A 22,844-nucleotide genomic window follows, 5' to 3' on the forward strand; every position below is an offset into this window, starting at 1 on the left:
CTCTGGGTAGTCTGCTACACAGTGGAAGAGATGCATATTGCTGGTCCTCTCCTCATGGTTGCTGGGGAAATATGTGTGCTCACCAGCATGTGTTTGCATGACATCCAGGAATTGGTGGAGTACCCTGAATGCAGATGCCTGTAAGACCCCCATGATGTCCCCAGTAGGTTTTTGAAAGGTACTTGTAGCTAGTATTCTTAAGGCTACACATACCTTGGTTTCAACTGGGATGGGTTCCCCTCTGTTGGCTCTGAACCTGAGGTGAGGCCAGCACAGCTCACAGAGTTGCTAAAGTAAGTCTCTGTCCACCCTGTAGCGCTCTAGTATCTCCAGATCATGTAGCCCCTGGAAGGTTACCCTGGGTCTGAACACTCTTCTCCTCAGTCTGGGATTGTTGTCAGCATTATCTTTCTCACCACCCTCAGCATCTAGCACATACTGATGTATCAAAGCAACAGTAGACCCCAACATTTTGTCAGTTAAAATTCCCCTGAGTGTGTACACCAATGGTGCTGAGTTTGTGGGAAAAAACAGACTGAAAGGTGTTTGCATAGTTTATACTGATGTGGTGCAGACACTGCCTGTGTGATTGGCTGACTATAATGCATTCCACCTGCCAGCTATATTATTTGGACTTGAGTGCCTTTATTTGGATATTTCCCATTTTATTTCCTTCCCATTTCCACCCCCTTCTAAACTCCATGGAGCACCGCACAAACCCACTGCTCAAATGTAAACACTTCTGCTAACTCCCATTGTTTTTTTTGTTTTTTATATTTCCATTGTGTTTAAGCCCCGCAGTGCACTGCACAAACCCCTGTAGCTATAGTAAACAGTATTGAGCAGAAAGGAACCTCCCAGGGATGCAAACACGCTCAGTATTTCTTGAACAAGCTCAGACACACCCCCTTGCTTAGCTGTGCTTAGCTGAGAGCAAATAGAGGCAGTGGAGCTCCAATGTGCTTACACCATGCATGACACACTCCCTTTTTATGTCAGCTGCTTCTCCTGCTTACACTACAGCATTATAGCTCCTGCACGGTTAGGTGCAGGTGGACACGGTCTCCCATTTTGCTACTCAGTAAATGTAGATCATTTGCATACCCATTGCCTTAGTCCCATGTTACACCACTACACTAGAGCCTATCTCCTTAGCTACCAGTGTTACCTGTTATTGTTTTGATTCTGCATGCTACCCACTATAATGGAAAAATTCATATTTCACATAAAATTGTCTTTTTACATTTTTTTTATTTTCAGTATGATCTCATTTGTGCACTGCTGCGCTATGCTTAAACTGCTAAAACTGGCCAAAACAATAAACTTTCTGCCGGATTCACGATGGCTTGCACGGAGTGTACAAGTAGAATAAGGCTCCATGCAGCCATCATGTCCGATGAGCGATCCAGGAACAGCTTGTAGGGGCGTGTAAGAGAGCTCCTAAAATGTCTCCTACACGGACAGGGCTGAGATATGCAAATTACCTCACTTGCAGCCAAAAGGCATGCAAATGAGGTAACTTTGCAATCCAGGAAGCACAAACCTGTCCGAGTAGGAGCCGTGTTAGCTGCAGAAATGTACTCAGTTGACAACTGAGTACCATTCTGCAAATAGCACAATGGAGTCTTGTCACCTCCAAATAAAGGTTGCATATGGTTGAGGAAGCATGCCAATGGCCAAATATATGGCCATTGGAAATGTTCCCAGATGCAAAATTAAAATAAAAATACTTTTTTTTTTTTGGCGATTTCCGATGTTTAAGCGTAGTGCAGTGCCGTGCAAATGGGGTGCGCTAAAAAAATAAGAAAATAAAAGCCACAAACATGGGATCTATGAAAAATGTTAAATTACAATGTAAGGGAATAGCAGGCTGAAGACAACATGGCCACCGAGTAGAGGTTGCTAAGGGGAGAAGCCCAGTCTAAGACATGTAACCAAGCATTAGTAGACAATCCTATGTAAATGAGTGTTAGGATAGTGAATTGCACTTTTACATAGAAAATGAGCACAGTCAGTGGAGTGTAGGAGTAGGATATGGGGAGTAACAGAGTAGGAGATAGGTGACATCACAAGGGGGGGTATGTATGAATGCAGTGAAGCTCATAGGAGCAGAGTGGCATGTGTCAGCTGTCAGTTAGATATCATGGAAAGAGGTGTGTCAACAGGTAGGCCAGGGAAAGCCAAGAAATGAAGGTGTATACTGTGGATAATACCAAAGTTTCCTGCTGAGCGGGTATGTGCGCGCGTGCATGCCTGTAAACCCGAGTAAGACAGAGTGAATGCGTGAAAGTGTGAGTGCACGCGTGTAAGCCGGAGTAAGCATGTATAAGGCTGTTTAAAGACCTGCAAGCGCGTATGCGCTGGTGTGTGCGCGTTTTAACCCTAATAAGCAAGTTTTAGTCCGTCTAAGCATGTGCGTGCATGTAAGCTGCTGTGAGCGTGTTTGTGCTTCTATGCGCGTCACTACCCCCCTGAGGAAACAGAAAGGAAAAAGGAAGCACAACAAATAGTAGGAAGCTACCAGGGAATACTAGTAGAGCTAGCAGGTGAAAACAATCAGAATCAGGCAATTACACAGACAGAACACTAGCCCAGGCCAGCACTTAAAACTCTGAAAACAACAGTGCAGTTTGTTTCTCTCAAGAGACACTGCAACACAGGAGTAAGCTACTAGAAGTGAAAACTGAAAAAGCTTCACTCAGCCAAAAAATGCTAGGGGCTGCCATTGCTGTTATAAGGTGACATATGCAACATGCTGAGGGTGGTGACAATGCAAATGCTGCTGGACAACCCATAGTGAGGAAACGGAGAAGAGTGCACAGGCCCAGGGTCACCTACCAGGGATTACATGAGCTGGAGATAGTGGAGTGCTATAGAGTGGACAGAGACCTCCTGCACCAAATTGTTGAGCTGTGCAGGCCATGCCTCACACACAGAACCAACAGAGGGGAACCCATCCCAGTGGAAACCAAGGTATGTGTTGGCCTAAGAATACTAGCAACAGGTACCTTCCAGAGACCAACTGGTTATATGATGGGGATATCACAGGCATCAGCATCCAGGGTACTGCACCAGTTCCTGGATGCCATGTCAGCACATATTGGTGATCATGTATATTTCCCCAGTTCCTGCGAGGTATTGGCCAGCAATATGCGTCTCTTCCAGCAAATAGCAGAATACCCTGAGGTAGTGGGTGCAATAGACTGCACGCATATACCCATCAAAGCACCAGCCGGTGAGTGGGGTAGGGCCTACATTAACCGCAAGGGCTTCCCCTCCAACAACTGCCAGGTTGTGTGTGATGCCCAGGGCATAATAATGAATGTGTGTGCTGGCTGCCCTGGAAGCTACCATGATTTCCATATCTGGCATCTGATGCAGCTGTACCAGACATTTGCCAATGGGGACATCCCACATGGTCACTTAGTGGGGGATGCTGGCTATGCACTGGAGCCGTGGCTGATGACACCCATCAGAAATGCACACACACCTGAACAGGGATGCAATAATGAGGCACATGCACAAACAAGAAATGTAATTGAGCGTGTGTTTGGGTTGCTCAAGTCACGGTTCCAGTGCCTGGACACATCTGGTGGAGCCTTGCAATACTCACCAACTACATGCACCCAAATTGTCATGGTATGTGCTATGCTACATAATATGAGTCTGCGAAAACAGCTGCAGCAGGACCAGCATAGGCCTGGGCCAAACAGCCCCCCTCCATTGCCAAGGCCATCACAGGCAGAGCGTGACTTGGAGGAGGAACACCTGAGCCTGCCCCAGTAGGCAGAAGGAGACATGCCCAGTATGCCTTGGCCTTGGCAAAGAGGGAACGCATAGCACATACACTGGCTCAGTAGGAACCCTGGAAATGATACCTCTCTCTGACTCCCACATATAGTGAAAGGGATGCCTAAGTTGACACAACCTGCTTTCAAACATGTGCAGGGAGTGTAGTATGTGCATCCAACACAGGCAACCCTGCAGCACCACCTGAGGCATGATGGCCATGTGTTAAGCAATGTAAGGTAGTGCTAAACAGCATTTACGACCATGTAGTATATGCAAACTTGATGACCTTGAGTATCATCCTACACTCACCAAACATGATGCCACAATATGAAGACAAGATGATCAATTACAACAATTGGCTTAAGTATTGGTGTCAGTGAAAGGGGATCCAATGCCTGTCAGCCTGGGATGACATGCTCGACAAGACATGATGCTTCGCTAGGGATGGCTTTCACCTGTCACCTGTGGCCTTTTGGATATTGTCAAAGGCTGTTGTCACCCCCATAGTGCCTTTTATAGGTAAGGCTCAAAAGACAAACCCACCTCCATAGGTATCACAAGGGATAAGAAACTAGAAGCAATGCTACTCAATGCCAGAAGTCTAAACTGCAAGATGCCCACACTCCAAACTCTCCTCAGCATGGAGAATGTTGATATCTGTGCAGTAACAGAAACCTGGTTCAAGGCTCCCAAGAGCACCCTAGCACTAACAGGTTACACCTAATACCATGCTTAACAGCCACAAAACATGGAACAAACTACAAAAGGAGGGTGAGTATCAATATTTGTCAAAGATACCCACACACCCAGGTTGGTGGCACAGCATGAAGCATCAGAAACTATCCATGTGCAACTAACACTGGGTAAAACCACCTTCCAGTTCATAGCCACACTTGGAACCACACTTGGCTGACTGGAGAACACATGTAAATATGAAGGTCTCCCCAAACACCATTATATTGGGCGACTTCAACTACCCAAACATAGACTGGGAGCATTACCCTAGCTGCAACACCCTAGCCCAAAGGTTCCTAGAATTTATAAACTCAAATGCTATGGAACAACTTGCTGCCACTGCCACAAGAGAGGAAAACATACTGGACCTGATCATCACCAACATGGGGACTCTATGCCCAAGACCAGAAGTGTATCCCTCACTGGTAAGATCAGACCATAGAGTAATCCCACAGGATATTCACATCCCGACCCCAGCCCATGGCCAGAAAACCACAGTGAAAAATTTCACTAAAGCAAATGTCACACTCCTCAAAAATGAGGTGGAATCCTTCACAGACCCTGTGCCTGTGGAAAATATGGCCCAGACCTCAGAAACCTTTATAAACGCATTCTATAAACACCTTCAGGAATGCATGGATCATGCAATCCCAAATAAAACCAAGATCCAATCCTCCAAAGGCAGGCATCCTGTCTGGTGGACCCCAGCCATAAAAAAAACATACAATACAAGGAGGAAGCTACTATATGATAGAGCAAAATCTCAAAAAGGGAAGGCATCTCTGATCAGTATTATTGAAAAACTACGGCCACACATAAAATCGTCTAAGGCCATCCTTGAGATAAAAATTGTACAGGACACTAAGGATAATCACAAGGCTTTATTTAGTTATGGTAGGAACCTGGGTGGGAATTCCCAGATATGCTCAGAATTAGTCCAAAATGACAAACAATACACCAAGCCCACAGACATTGCCAACATCCGAGCAGACAGGTTCATTGCAACCCCCCCCTCCCCACCAAAAGGGCAAATATCTATCCCAGCAGAGTGCTGGCCCCCTGATATCTCAGATGCCCAGGTAAAAGCCTGCCTCTCCAAAGCAAATCACACAGCATCAATGGGACCAGACAGTATCCTGGGCTGTGTCTAACATGAACCCCAAGAAGAATTGAACACAAACATAAAACCACTGTTCAATCTCAGCCTTACCACAGGATATGTACCCAAAGAGCAGTGTACAGCAACAGTGATCCCTCTCCACAAAGGTGGTGCCTCAATGGATACTGCAAACTATTGGCCCAGAAGCCTCACTAGCTTGGTCTGCTAAGCTATGGAAAGGATCATCATGGCCCTCAGAAATAAAGATATTGGGGACCTACAGACACTGGATCCTACCCCATCTGGCTTTGTTAAGGGCAGATTCTGCCTCTTAAACCTGGTTGAGTCATTTGAAACAGTCACCAAGGCCATTGACGAGGGGAAGGTGGTCCACACAGCCTACCTGGACCTCGCAAAAGCCTTCCATACAATACCCCACTTGGTCATTATAGATAAGCTCACCAGCTTCAATATAAACCCCTATGTCACTAGATGGGTTGCAAACTGGCTCAGGGACAGAACCCACATGGTCAGAAATGCTGGAGCCATGTCAGACCCCAAACCAGCTACAAGTGGCATCCCGCAAGGCTCAGTCCTGGGACCTCCCTTGTTTGGTATATATTTCCCGGAGGTACAGGCCAACACAGAAGGACTGTGGCTGAACAAGTTTGCAGATGACTGCAAACTGGGTGCCATAATCGACCCTCCAGCTGACACAAGCATCCTACAAAAGGGCCTCATAGAAACAGACAACTGGTGCCAGAGCCATGTCCTCAAGCTAAATGCAAAAAAGTGTATAGTCATCCCCTTTGGCAAAAACTAAGTGCCTACAAATTACCACATAGGTGGTAACCCATTAAGTATGGAAGAAGTGATAAGGGACCTGGAGACTCAAGTTGATAGCAATCTCTCATTTGACAACCACATGGCCAAAGTGTTTAGAAAAACATTTCATATAGCCCACCTAATCATGAAGGTATTCACATCTAGATCAGGGGAGGTCATCGTGCCTCTTTACTCATCCCTCATCAGGCCCATAATTGAGTACAATACCCTTTGTGGGATGTACCTTATCAGACACCTGCAGCAGCTGGAAAGACAACAAAAGTACCTCACCAGGAGGATCAAAGGGCTCAAATACATGCCATTTGCTGCCCGGTTAAAGAAACTGCAGCTCCACTCAGTGGCATACCGCTTGCCCAGAGTTGATCTGTGCCTGATGTATAAAGCCATGTCCAACCTGGAATCAATGGACATGCTGCACCTTGGAAAATGAGAATCCCATCAAGCTACGTGCTCAAGAGACCTGAACCTCAGGACTGAAATAAATAGGACATGCTGGAGTGACAGATTCATAACCCAGAGGCTCCCTCCACTCTTGAGTAAACTCCCACTCCAGGTTAGCCAGAGTCCCTCATTGACTCTCTTCAAGAGGAATCTGGATGAGTGTATGGGAGATTGTAGGTTTACCCTGGGTATCGCTTCTATGTCACTGTTTGAGTGAGGCACAGTATACTAACCTTGAAAAATGTCATGGCAAACTCCACTTAAAATGTGTGTTGAAAGCCAAACACACTCTGGCTAGGATTATAAATGCCCTAGGGCAGATAGCCTAGTATGAACCTACGAACAGAATCACACACACCAACTAGTACAACTGTGGTCAATGTGGAGTAATGTTTGGCAATGTCCACCCAAGTTGGTGAATACACAGCAATGTTGGACAAGCCTGGTTTAAGTAGGCCATAGCTGAACAAAATGCAACATGCTCATAATTGCCCAACTGGCCCTTAACCAGTCTGGTCTGCTCAGTATGAACATTTAAAGCAGTGATGGAACTCAAACCCATGATACTGTGCACTATAGTGAAAGCACTGAACCAGTACACCATGACAGTATTGCAGTATTCAGCCAGTATGAAAGAATGTTGACAAGTCTTTGCAAACTATCCCATGGAAACCATACAGGCACAGCACAATCCCTGTTGAGTGATGACACAAAGGAGTCTGGCAGTAAGAACACAACATGACTTCCAACACACACAGTATAAATGTCAATATTGGTCATGTTCACATACAGCCACAAATGTAGTGGACTTCAGATCACAACATATGGAAAGGTCACACTGGGCATGCTCACACACTTGGATAAATGAGACATATGTCAGGCAACAAACAATGGAAAGCCTGAACTGGGTATGATCACATACTTAGGCCATGTCTGAGTATAGCAGTTGGCCACACATATCTGGCAGTTGTATGTGTTAAGCCAGGAACCTCCCACAATCCAGCAATCAGCCCTGTGCACACAGTTAAATGAAAACAGACACATAGATTAATATACTGGAACCCTGTCATGATCAAACATGTTACGCAGATACACAAGTTGTTCATAGAAACTGGGAAAGCTACGGCAATAAATACCTGCAAACAGTATCAGCAACAAATATTGTGCATCCCCAACATAAACATAGGTACAGGGGTCGATGCTAGGCTGTCTGCCCTAGGGAATTCATAAGCCTAGGCAGAGTGTATTTGGCGTCCACCTCACCAGTAGAGTAGCCTACTGTGCCTCTGTAAAGTAGGTCACAGAAGGCACCCTTTAAGGCTAGTTTGCTGTGCCTCTGTCAAGCAGAGACACAGTGGAGATCCCAGGGGTGAATATGCAATTTCCCATCCATGCGGCTGTATTTTGCTGGAAGAGGATTGGCGAGGGGCTATGTCTAACTTTAATTGGGATTCAATTCCAGAGTGAGGGAAGCCTCTGGGTAATGAATCTGTCCCTGCAGCATGTCCTATTTAGTTTTGTGCTGAGGTTTAAGTCCCTGGAGTGTGTAGCTCTAAGGGTCTTGGATGTTATGAGGTGGAGCATGTCCATTATTTCTGGGTTTGACATGGCTGTGTATGTCAGGCAAAGATTACCTCTGAGTAGGTGTTAAGCAAGTGAGTATAGATGGAGATCCATTAGTTGAGCTGCATAGGACATCTGTGTGTAGCCCCTGATCCTCTTGGGGAGGTACTGTTGTGGACACTGTAGTTGCTGCAGGTGTTGGGTAAGGTACACCCCAAAAGGGCCATTGTAGTCAAACATGGGCCTGATGAGTGACTAGTAGAGGGCCACAATGACCTCCCATGATCTACATGCAATCCCCCATGAGATAAGGAGGGCTATATAAAGGTCTTTTCAATGACTCTGTCAATGTGATTAGCAAAGGAGAGGTTATGATCTATGTTGGTCCCCAAATCTGTAAATACATCTTCTGTACTTAATGGATTACCACTTATGCGGTGATTTGTGTGCACCTTGTTTTCCCCAAAGGGGATGATTATGCATGTCTTAGCATTTAGCATGAGGCCATGGCTCTGGCAACAAGCATGCATCTCTGTGAGACCCTTATGGAGGAAGCATGTGTCAGCTGGAGTGTTGCTTATGGCCCCCGGTTAGCAGTCATCTGTGACGTTTGTTAGACATAATCCCCAGTGTTAGTCTGAACCTCAGAGAAGTACATACCGAACAGGACAGGTCCCACAACTGAGCCCAGTGAGACACCAGTTGTAACTGGTCTAGACTTGGACATGGCACCTGCAAGTCTGACCATGTGGGTTCCATCCCTGAGGCAGAGAGCAACACATCTAGTGATATAAGGGTTGATATTTAAGCTGGTAAGCATATGTATGATGCCTGAGTGGGGTATTGTGCTGCAGGCTTCTTGAAGGTACAGGTAGACTGTGTGAACTACCTTGCCCTCATCCATGGCTTCAGTAACCATTTCAAAGATATGAACTATGTGTAAGAGGCAAGATCTGCCCTTAACAAAGCTGAATTGAGTATGATCCACTGTCTGGAGGCTCACAATGTTTTTGATTATGACTTCCATGATAATACGTTCCATAGCTTTTTCTACCACACTAGTCAGGCTTATGGGGTGATAGTTCCTGTGGTCCATTGTGGCACCACCTTTGTGGAGTGGGAGCACTATACTGTATGCCATTCTCAGGGTACATATCCTGTAGTAAGGCTAAGTTGGAAAAGTGACTTCATGTGAGTGTTCAGTTCTACTCAGAGCTTGTGTAGGACACAGCCTGGGACACCGTCCGGTCCCATACATATGCTGTGTTATTTGCTGTGGAGAGGGCACCTTTCACCTGTGCATCTGTGATGTCAGGGAGGTTACATTCATTTGGGATGGGCATCTGTACCTTGGGGGCTAAGGGGGGGGTATTTGTGCAGACTCTGTCTGCCAGGGTGTAGGCTATGTCCATAGGTTTGGCATATTTTGTGCTGTTATGCAACAATTCAGAGCATATCTGTGTTGTTTCCACACATATTCCTGACATAACTAAAGAAGGCCTTGTGATTATCTGTAGTGTCTGGTCAATTTCACTGTCAAAACATGCAAGTAATGATTATATGAGGGATTGAAGTGTCTTGCCAATACTGTTCAGAGATGTCCTCCCTCTGTGGGATATTGCTCTGTTATGTAGTAGCTTCCTCCTTCTGTTGTACAGCTTATATATGGCCGGGGTCAACCAGACAGGTCTCCTGTTTTGGAGGCGTCATGGTTTTATTTGGGATAGCATGATCAATGCATACCTGCAGGTGCTCATACAATGCGTTTGTAAAGGATTCTGCAGATTGGGCTGTATTATCCTCCAGCATAGGGCCTTTGAAGTATTCCACCCCAGTCTTCACAAGTGCAAAGTCTGCTTTTGAGAAATTCTTTACAGTGATTTCCTTGGCTGGGGGTGGGGACAGGATATGGATGTCCAGGGAAAGTTGTTTATGGTCTGATCTTAACAATGAGGGTTCTACCTCTGGTGTGGAACATAGAGTCCCCATGTTGGTGATGATCAGGTCCAATATGTATTCCCCCTTGTGGGTGCAGTGAGTGGTTGTGCCATAGCACATGGATCCACAAATTGTAGTGGCTGTAGGGTGATGTTGTTGAGCGCCAGAGTAGTATCCTCAGTCAATATTTGTGTACCTGAAGTCAACCACTATAATGGTGTGTGTGAACACCTTCATATCCTATACTGTTCCCAGGAAAGCCGGGTGTGGTTCCTGAGTATGGGGGTGTGGTCTGAACTACACACCAAACCAAAAGGCAGTTTTGCACAATGGTAGTTGTATATGTATGGCCTGTCATGCTTAGTGCAGTGGCACCAACCCAGAGGTGTGTGTATCTGTAATGTATATGGATATACCCCCTACTTGTGTTGTGTGTTACAAGTCCTGTGGTCATGAAGCATGGTATAGAGCATAACCTGCCAGTGCCAGTGTGCATATGTGACCCTGAACTAGGCATCTGCCAATGCACAGATACTGTTATCCCCCATTCCGAGGGATAGTAAAAGATGTACATTCCTCTTTGGAAAGACTGATGATGTCAGCACCCTATAAATACAGCAGGCGAAGGGAAACTAGCTAATAATGCAAACAGCGTGCTATGCTAATGCATTTCTCTCAAGTATCATAACATAGTTAGATATGGGTTTGAATCCTGCAAATGCTGTGTGTGGAGTAGCAGGGGGTGTGTATGTATGCAGTTCTCTGTGAAAAGAATGGGATAACACACTACAAGATGTACATTCCTCTTTGGAAAGACTGATGATGTCAGCACCCTATAAATACAGCAGGAGAAAGGAAATCATCCAGTAGTGTAAATAGCGCACTGCGCTAATGCGTCTTTCTTAAGTATCATAACATAGTTAGGTAGGGGTTTGAATCCTACAAATGCTGTGTGTGTGGGGGGGTGGTGAATGTATACAATTCTCTGTGAAAAGAATGGCCTTTTTGAAGACTGGGATAACACACTAAAAGATGTACATTCCTCTTTGGAAAGACTGATGATGTCAGCACCCTATAAATACAGCAGGAGAAGAGAAATCATCCAGTAATGCGAATAGCGTGCTGTGCTAATGCGTTTCTCTCAAGTAGCATAACATAGTTAGGTAGGGGTTTGAAACCTGCAAATAACATGTGTGTGTTTGTCAATGTGTTGCGTGTTTTGTTTTTATTATTGTATGACATATTATTATAACAGTAATTTCAATGCACACATCAGGTATGTGTATGCCACATACAGATATGTACCTGTGACCTTTAATAGTTCCTATGTGTGAAGCCTGCCTCATATGATTACAGTTGTTACCTTTGTCAGCATGTGCTGCAGCTTACCAGACCTTAGGCCATACATGTATATTGGTGACAATGCAGGCTACTGCAGTGACCTGTGTCCTAGGCCAACTATGTGACACACACCCATGAAAGCTTTTATAGATTAATGTGGGTGAGGGTTCATGCCTGGAGTATATGTCAGACATGTTAAAACACAGCAAAGTCTGTGAGTGATGGACATCCAGTGTAGGTGTATGGCAACTGTTGCTGATATGCATACAGACACCGTCTTGCTTAGGTGGTACACCGAGGGAATGCAGAATACCTTTGGAAATGTGAATATCACAGGATAGACAAGATAACACTTGTCCACATGTACACACCATTACCTGTTCTACATGATGGGTGCTACCACCTACATGGTACTGTTGGAATACTATGTTAACTACATGCCAAGGACAATGCTACAGTTGTGTTACAGCAATACAGCATGGTATCTGTCTGTATGATACCCTTGTGGTGGTTAGGTGTATCATGTGTAGAATGCATTGTAGGCCACTGTATGCATTTGCAGTCATGGATGGACATATCCATAGTGTGTTGACATGTACATGAGACTGCTATATGCCAGAGTATTGTTCCCAGGGATGTGTGGGGCTCAGTAAGAATGGCTACTGGTATAGTGTAGTACTGCAGGGATATCACTGACACCAGGTTCCTACATCTGTGTATCAGTTGAAGAGACACCATGTAATGACCACGGAATGCCAGGCTATGTAGGCTGTGTATAGTACCAGAATGCAGACCATTGACATATGGAAACCGTATCACCCACAGCATACTGTCAAACCATGTTATGTTCCATGCTAACCATGTTCACAAATGTACACCTGCAACTCTGTGCTGCAAACATCACACATGTACTGTCCTCACCCCAACACATGCAGGCACAGGTACACACAACAGCCATGTGGCACATGTGCAGACAGTACACTTTGGGAATTAACACTGGTGTATACAAAACTACACTGACAATCATAGTTAATGCATCATGCATGCTCAAATATACCCACAATGATATCATTACACTGTACTGTTAACAACATGATATTATTACTACAGTGCTATGTAGTCACCCTCTGCATCAGCACCATGCTATCCTGCTCCTGCATCAATGTTACAGATGGCAGGAGGTGGCACAGTTTCATCATATGCACAGGGTGTGTACTTGATTTGCCAGAGTCTGCCATTGACACATCCAATCAACATGTATGTGTGTGTGTTAGTGAGGGACAACAGTACAACATGGGGCAATGTTGATGCGATGTGTGTGTGTGTATATGTTAGCCCTAGGTGTTAGCATTATGTGTGTGTGTATGCTTGCACACAGTTCCACCACGTGGCTGCCATATACGGGTGTTTGTGGACAGCCACAGACTGCACCTGCCAGGTCATACAGATCACTGTCTCTGGCTACGGACACTATACCTGTGCCTGGCAGGGGTGCTATGGACAGTATCAGGTACTAAGCCAGACTGGGTACTGTCATCAGAAGCAGTGGGTTGTTGACTGGACACATGTCCCTGCTGGGACTGTCCAGAACCACGTGCACATGGTCTTCTAGGATGGTGTAATGACAGCACAGACCCAGCATTGCTGGGGCTGGTACTGGCAATATGGGAGCGGCTGCGGGTTTGCTGTCATCCGCGATGACTGCCAGCTGATGATATTGCTGGCATACATCCACGTCGACACCTCAATCATCCTGCACTGTCCTGGCTCCTGGACATGTAGTTGTGGAAGAGAGCTAATGTGTCTCCCCAACGTCTATCAATGACCTCGCTGATATTACGGATGGCAGCCGCAACATCACGCATAGTGTCATTCATAGCGGTGTGATGTGCTCTAAGCTCCCTCATACCCTGCCTGGTGTACCGTTCCATATGTGCCTGCATTACAACCTGGAACATAGCTGAGGTTGAAAGACCTCTGTGGGCACGTCTGACAGGGGCAGTACAACCACGGATGCTCCCACGAGAACCCCTGGACATCTGCCTGTGTGGTACCATGTCAGGAATCTGGCCATGGCTGCTGTGAGGGGATTTATGTGCCAATGATACCACACTACCCTGGTCAATGCCCACTGTATGCTGTCCCTCAGCTAAGAACATTGGTGACAATGGATGTATCGGCAGGATGACTGTGCGCATTGATGGGGTTGACTGCTGTGTAGTGTCGATTGGCTGACCAATGACAGACCCTGTCCCACCTCCCTGTGCCATTACACATGTATCATCATTATCACTATCCCCAGCAGTGGCTTCAGGTTCCCTGCTGCACTCCACCAGAGCAACATCAGAACCTGTGAGAGGAAGATAGGAAACACAGTTTACAAATGTGGACACGATGTTAGCACACATGCACACAGGAGCACATGCACACATGCGCACATCCACACATACACACATGCACACAGGCGCACATGCACACATGCACACATGCACACAGGAGCACATGCACACATGTGCACATGCGCACGTGCGCACAGGCACACAGGCACACAGGCACACAGGTACACAGGCACACAGACACACAGGCACACAGGCACACAGGCGCACAGGCGCACATGCACACATGCACTCAAGCACATAGGCACACAGGCGCACATGCACACAAGCACACAGGCACACAGGCACACAGGCTCACTCCTCAGTGCAGCAGATACAAACAGAGACACACCTGCAATCCAACACATACACAATACTGTTTGAGGGTGGGTGACAGTATCACAAGGAAAAACTACTGCACACGTGTCAGCATGCAGATTATGTGTTGCACAGGAACATGCAGTGCAAGTGTAGACAGCCCTTGTTAATAACAGTATATGTGTACATGATGGTTGTGTGTAGTTGTTCAGTGATTGTCTCCACCCTGGGACACAATGTGTACAAGGAAATAACAATGTTGTGCAAGTGTTACAAGCTGTGGGTGCATATATTTGCACACACACACACACACACACACACACACACACACACACACAACACATGACGGTGCTAGGCAATAACTGCTATGTGTACTTTTGTGGTCAGTGGAACTGGATGTGGTGTAGTAACGTGAGCCATGATCAACATGCTTCTTGTGGTCAGTCAATAATAATAATGTGTGCCAGACAGGGAGCTAGCATGCTGTACCTGAAGTGCAGTAACATGACTACATCCACAATTACACAGCCACTTGTTACATGGGTGTGTAAGGTGGCCAATAGTGAGCATCGCCTAACATGAATGTATTATTTGTTCAAGACTGTTGCACAAAGACATGGTAGGCCTCTACCACTCAGGTATATTATGTGTGCTGCATAGAGGATAACTGGGATACTGAAGGGTGGCCATACAGCAGGTGTCATAATTGGTCATGTGTAGCAGGCTAAGGTGTAGTGTCTATGCCAAACGTGGGTGTTGTGCACATGTGTATCAGGCATGCCTATGCTATGTCCAGTACTGTGTTGCCACACATGTGTGTCATGCTCTGTGTATTGCATGTGAGTGAGGCAGCTACTGAGAATAATGGGATATGCATAGTCTCACAGCAAACATGCACAGCATGCATTATGCGTAGGTGTTACATGTGCACACACTACACCTCCATATGACATACACATGTCATTAGCAATAGTATTGTTATTACACACTCACCAGTATGGATTGGCTGCCTTGCTGTCACTCCAGAGGGTCCTGCAAAAATATGACAGTGATTGCCAGTGGGCACAACTGTGCCATTGATACTGTGAGTATGATAAAGTACAGTAGTACAACAGGTGGATTTCACAGGTGTACAGATTATGCTCAGAATATCAATCTTGCAGAAGAATAGGCAGGTTAACAGCTACACACACAGTACATATCTCACACACGCATAAACTACCAGTACAGAAAACAGTCAACTACAGAAATGGCATGTTACCTGCACACTTCATTTCAACATGCTGGGTGGCTCCAGCCACCATGATGACACATATTTGTGGGTGTTGTTGTTGTTGGCCTGGAGCCACACCACTTAGGAGGTGCTCCTCCACACTGGTGAGGGGGGGCAGATAGGTACCCCACCACCTCTGGCAAGCTGTTTTCTGTGGATATCAGATGCACGCTGCCGGACATGTCTAATTAAATCACTGCAGTGATGGCGTACCTGCTCATATGTCTGGTTATGCATGCCTAGGTCATTTACCCGACGGACAAGATCTTGCCACAGTGCAGCCCTCTCATGCTGGTTCTGTCTGGTCCTGGAAAACAGCACAGAGAAATTCTGCACCAGGCTCTGGTGGATCTCCTGATCTCCTGCTGCTGTATAAGGTGGGTTATGCTGATGCACCATCACCCTGGAAGGAAAACAAAAATATGTGAGCAAGTCATGTGGCACACTTAATATTCTAATGTACTGATATCACTTAACTGCCATACATAGCATCTGTCTGTCTATCAGGGGATACACATGTTTGATACCACATATCAGTGCTCAGCCCACAACTGTCTGACAGTGCCTGCCACACTCCATACAACAAACTAGTATACACCAGCACTCAGCACACTGTTTGGGATACAATGCACAACCTCACACTGGGGGTATGTATCAAGCTAATGGATGAAGAATATTGTCATCCCATGCAATGAATGCAATACATATTTACAGTTTAAATGGTAATCCATCTTAGTCTTTGATGCCATACCCCTACCTGACATATGTGCACAGTTGTTAATATAGCCAGCATACTGCTGTCACAGAGTATACATGCTGACAGGTACACACACACACACACACATACCCTGTAACACAAATGTGATTGCAGCCATGGTACAGGCATCATTACACACACATTACACATACACACAACACACAAATGTATGACGACACAGATGAGCATTAACTGTGTACCTTATAGTACTGTGTGCCCCTACTTACAGATACCTATGCATGAGGTATTTAATCTGTGCAGACTACAGGAAACACACCAGACAGTGTTACCAGGGAATGTGAACATACACCATACTGTAGTGTTTAGGCCTACAACTTCAGGTAGCACAACAGTTCATATGTGAGATGGATTCAACAGCAGTACCACTTACTGAGCATACATGTATTGCTTCTGCCTATGATGGGACACCGCAGTCGTACACAGGGAACTACAGCACAACATATGCCAATCTACTATGTTTATATCCTGATAACTGACACATCTTTCTCTTGCCTCACACCTACAACACAAACTACCATGACAGACACAAACTCACGCTAAGCTATCACACCTTTACAGATCTTGCACACAGTCAGTGTCACACTCATTCAACCTCACATAGCTGGTATTGCACTGAGTACATGTGTGTGTGCATTGTGTCATAGGTAGGTACTATGCTATTGGCCCTGGGCTGAGGGCAGCCTAGCCATATGCTACCTTGCCCTTTGGGACACATGTAATGTGATTTTACTTGCTCCTGTGAAACGGTTACACAGAGGTGACTCACAGGGTATATTACCTATCTCCATAGCATTCATCAGGGGTATGTATGACATCTACTAATAAGGAGCCTTGTTTGTTAATGCTGGGTGGTTTAGTCCAGGGTATGGCATATTTGTGTATAGAAACCTGTACCTCCAGCATGTGCTGTTTAGTGCAGTGACAAGGATGAGGGCCCTAGGTCATGTAGGCTGGACGGATTGTGAGGTTTTGCCATGGCGGTTGGCCGACTGGTATGTGTGTGACATAACTCTGTATGTCCAGCAGTGGTAACCTCTGTGTAGGAAGTATGCAAAACACTCTAGCTGTGGTTTTGTGAGTCAGTCTGCATAGGGAATGTGTTTGAGGGCATTATCAGTCTTTGTTAGGTATGTCTGTGGCCTTTTCACTTGCTGTAGTTCTCATGGGAGGTACATACTGCATAGGGCATTGTGAGGTGTAGAGGGGCACACTGACTTAGATTTCCCTAGCTGACACACCTTTTGTGATGACACGTACCATGTACAGGGATTACAAGACTAGTGTGCCACTGTGGATATCAAAAGGGAGGCTATTTTACACCTGTGTCCCATGTTCCCTTCTTACACCTCCAGTGGTAGGCAGGAAACCACCTATGTTGTAGTTAGTGGGTAACATGTTTTGGAATGGGGTATGGTACTGCAGTATCAACACTGGTGTTCAGTCCATGCCTTGGTCACCAGGCACCTGTTGCAGTACATCTGCCCCCATGTCCCCCTCTCTCACTCTCTCTTAATATATATATATATATATATATATATATATATATATATATATATATATATATATATATATATATATATACACATATATATATATATATATGTATATGTAAATATATATACATATCTATATATATATATATTTACACACACACACACAGATCGCTCTATATAACCATATATATATATATATATATATATATATATATATATATATATATATATATATATACATATCTATAGACATTCATATCTATCTGTATATATGTATGTATCTACATATATATCTATATATGTATGTATCTATTATATCTATATGTATATACATATTTTATCTATCTATCTATATATCTAGCTATCTAACTATCTCTATATATATACATACCTCTCTATCTATGTATGTATATATATATATATATATATATATATATATATATATATATATATATAAATATATATATATACATATATATATATATATATATATATATATATATATATATATATACACATACATACACACACACACTTTTAAACATCCATTGCTGTACATATATATGCACATGTAGGCACATAGACTGCCCACCTTTCATGGTGGGAATATCACTTCTGAATCAGTTGTGAGACATGCCATTCTGTAATGATATTGCACAGTTTTGTGCAGAATGCATTATGCTGTCCTCAGGCCGTATAGCTGTAGTAGGCCTCACTGGCTCAGTCCCACAGAAGTTCACTACCACATGACATATACCTGCACTGCATGCTGTTTTCAATGCCACACACTACAACCTATATTGATATGTACACATAGCAACCTTCAACTACATATGTATGTCCAGCCTTCACTAACAGTTGCAGTATGTCCCATGCCCTATGCACATCTGCATATACATATAGATATAGACTCCTAACACATATGGAGGGTTCATAGTATGTAGATTATTAGATTATGTAGTTTACATTACCTTTGTCTCTGACAGCTTTTTTCTTTTGGCTTGCTTGCTGGCCTGCTTGCTGGCTTGCTGGCTTGCTTGCTGGCCTGCTTGCTGGCCTGCTGGCTGGCCTGCTCTCTGGCCTGCTTGCTGGCTTGCTTGCTGCCTTTTTATTTTTGGTCTCTGTCTCTGAGGCTGTGTTGTAGCCACTGAAATGCATGTTGTACTGAAACCTGACTGTTGCTTCTTCCAGTGCACTCTTCTCAGTGTGTATGTTAACTCACACCTGCTAATGCTAACACTGTTTACATGGGAGTATGTAGTTTCCTGTGGGATTTCTGGATTAACTGGCATACAACAGTGGTTCTTGCAATGTGTTGCTATGGCTTTTCTATTTTCCCTTTACATTCACTCCTTGAATGCCTGATATTTGTATTTACTGGAATGTGTTGCTATGGCTTTCCTATTTTCCATTTACATTCACTCCTTGTAATGCATGATATATTTCTTTCAGCACTAAGTTTTCATATGTTTGCTGTGGCTTGGTGGTACTTCATGCAGTCTGGTGAGCCCAATGACTGGGGTTTGACACTTGCAAAGGTATTTTATTTTGCTGCCAAGCAGTACTGGGGCCTTGTCATACAGAGTGAATAAGGCACTTTTAAACAGTTGTAAGCGGGAAGCAGGAAGTCAGTGGGGACACCAGCTAGGGATGTGCAGGCTGGGTGTAGGGAAGGTACATAGCTGCACATTTCTTTAACTGCAATAGCTGTACATATGTTTGACATTTGCTGTGACATTTGAAACCTTCCACCCCTGAGAGAGGGGTGGGGACAACTAAGTATATTGTGCTAACAATTATGAATATCAGGCACATGCAGTGCTTGTGAACTGCTATACTGTCATTAGTATGTTAGATGGCTACATCGTTTGATATTTCTGTGATGTACTCCTACATAAGGGCATGCTTGTGGAAGTAATTCTACAGCTATTCGCAGAGTGTTTAACAGCAGACAGGCTGATATGCCTGTGTGTTTCTGACACTTTCAGGCCTCAGATACTCTCAGATATATATTTGACCAGCCTCAGGGAAAGGTACATATCAGTGGGATACACCCGTGATATATTTCAGATATTCTGCAATTGTGACTGTGGGGTATTTTGTACATATGTATTACTACACCATTTCTGACATGCAAGTAGTGTCTACTGTAACTTATTGACAGTTACCATTACGTGGGATTCCTCACCTTTCTGCCTACTGTGAGCACATTTCACAGGGAGTCAGTGGGGCACAGGTAACATTTGTTTGCAAATCAGGGACATCCCTGTAAATCAGTCACATTTAGGAGGTCTGGCCTCTTACCTATTCAAATATGGCAGTGTTTATCCTGCTCTGATACTGTGTGGGGTTTGTAAGGTGCTACTGTAACATTATTACCTACTAGCATGGCTGTTTCTCTTATCACACTAATGTAATGCAATTCCACAAGAATTGCCAGTAAAGATACACAGAACAAGCTTTGTGTAATGGCCTTCCTATTTTCCCTGTACATTCACTCCTTGTATTTCATGATATATTTCTTTCAGCACCAAGTTCTTGTATATCTGCTGTGGCTGAGTGGTAATTCATGCAGTCTAGTGTTTCCTGGGTTCGAGACTGATGGGCATATTTTATGTTGCTGATGAGCAGACGACAGGCCTTGTCATACAGAGTGACTAAGGCACTTTTAAGCAGTTGTAAGTGGGTTTGTGCTAGTTTGCGCGATGCTTAGCTACGCTTAGCTAAGCACACACAAGCGCACACCTGCTGACTACTGCTTAAAAGTGCTTACTCCCACTAACACCCACCCTATTTTCTTTTAAAGAAAAGAAAATGGGGAAATAGGAAAGTGGTGTAAAAGGGGTAACAAAGAGGGTAGGACAGTAGGAAAACAAGCTCGGGATGTGCAGGAAGGATGTAGGGAAGGCCCATAGCTGCCCAATTCTTTACCAGCAACAGCTGTGCATATGTTAGAAATTTTGAGTGAGATTTGACACCTTCCACCCCCAAGAGAGGGGTGAGGACAACAAGATATGTTGTACAGCCAATTGTAATTATCAGCTTACATGTCCAGCAGACATGTATGCAAAATAGGCAGCTATGTATGGGGCGTAATTTTTTTGTGGGAACAGAGTGCCTTTTTTTATTTTTTTTTTAGGTGAGAGTGGAATGTGAGGTACAGGAAGTAGGTATATTTGGGGAGGTAGGTTGGGGAGGTTAACAGACAAGACAAACAAGATGCATACAGGGGTGGAGTATGACACATGTGGGGGGTAAACACAATTGACGGGGACGGATGTTTGCATATCACAAGCCCATGAGCCCACAGATGGGAACAGTGGAACTGAGATCCCCACCCATGGGCAGTTACCATTGCGCCTTCACAGCCCAGGCCGGGGCTGTGCTGGGGGCTGGATAGGATGGGCAGGCACACCCGTGAGTTGCGCCACTCTTGCCTCAAGCTGGCATAGTGGATCAGTCACAGAACGCCAGATCTCACTACGCACCACAGACCGGACCCTTTGGAGGGTGAGTGGAGGCTCTCCTCTGGCCATGCTTGCAGAGGGGGGACGAGCCCCATCCCCTGCAGTGCTTCCACCTGAAGGTGGCACAGGGCCACCGGAGGAGGAGGTCCTGGCCTGGGCACTGGTGCCAGGTGCACTCGCCAGCTGAGGTGGGAGAGGTGGGTCCGCTGAAACCCGCCTTCCTTGTTGTCCTATGTTTAGCAATATTTTATGGTATTTTGGGTTAGTAACAAACAACACCATTCAAAATTAGTTGTAACAGCATGCATCAGTATTCCCATTAAGCAAACACACATGAATTCCGAACATTGAGCAGCAAGCATAACACATGCATATTTAGAACAACAGTGGACATTCCAACAGCATGCAGGGTTGATTGGTGGCAACAGGCCATCAGGTTTGGATATGTGAACAGGGCACATGCATCAACGTACATGCAGATATGTATAAACCAACAGGACAAATGTCCATGGGAATTAATTGTGAATACACATACCCAGTTTGGTGTGGAATGGCATAATTTGTGAAAATAGGGTAGGGTGGAGAAATATTACATTAACAACGTAAACTACCTATACATATACTGTACATTCCTAATAGATGCAGATATATATCCCCTACATGTATTAGTACAGTTTCCTGTATGTAACCTTAGAAATGTTGGTGATGGGGATGTTACTGCTACATTAATATACATTCCATTTTTATTCATATATGTTCATATCTGGCTGTGTTCAGGTAAAGCATCCTGCTACATTTGATTTATATGGGCCTAGACAACTGTGGATGTTCAGCATTTCATACAACCATACTATCTCCATAATGCAAGGGTACAGCAACATATCCAAATTGTGAGACGGACACAGTCCAGGTTCTGTACTTTATTAAATACATTTCACTCTTTGGTTGTGGCTGTCTCATTCATTTCATTATGTAGTGAATGCAGTATAGCTTTATTCCAGACTTATTACAGATTTCTTGGTAGCTTGAAACACTCTTTCTCACACTCCCTCACTTATTTTATATTTACATTTCAGGATAATACTTAATTCTAGGCTTTATTAACATTTATTACTGGGTTACAACAATCCTATCCAGTTTACTCACATATTTCATATGGTAGAATTTACAAGGATGCATTCGGCAGTTGTCTATCCTTTGTTGATTGATTACAACACTCATTTTCAGGCTGAAGCAGTTATCTGATATTACAATACAGGTGGAAACTCTATTTGAGACTTGTTTAATCTTTATTACTGGATTGCAATTCTCTTTTCCAGGCTGCATCACTTATCTAATCTTACAATACTAGCAGAATCTTTCTTCTAGGCTTATTTTGACCTTTA

The sequence above is a fragment of the Protopterus annectens genome, chromosome 5.part0 (genome assembly GCF_019279795.1).
Source record: "Protopterus annectens isolate FY-2018-M chromosome 5.part0, PAN1.0, whole genome shotgun sequence".
NCBI lineage: Eukaryota > Metazoa > Chordata > Ceratodontiformes > Protopteridae > Protopterus > Protopterus annectens.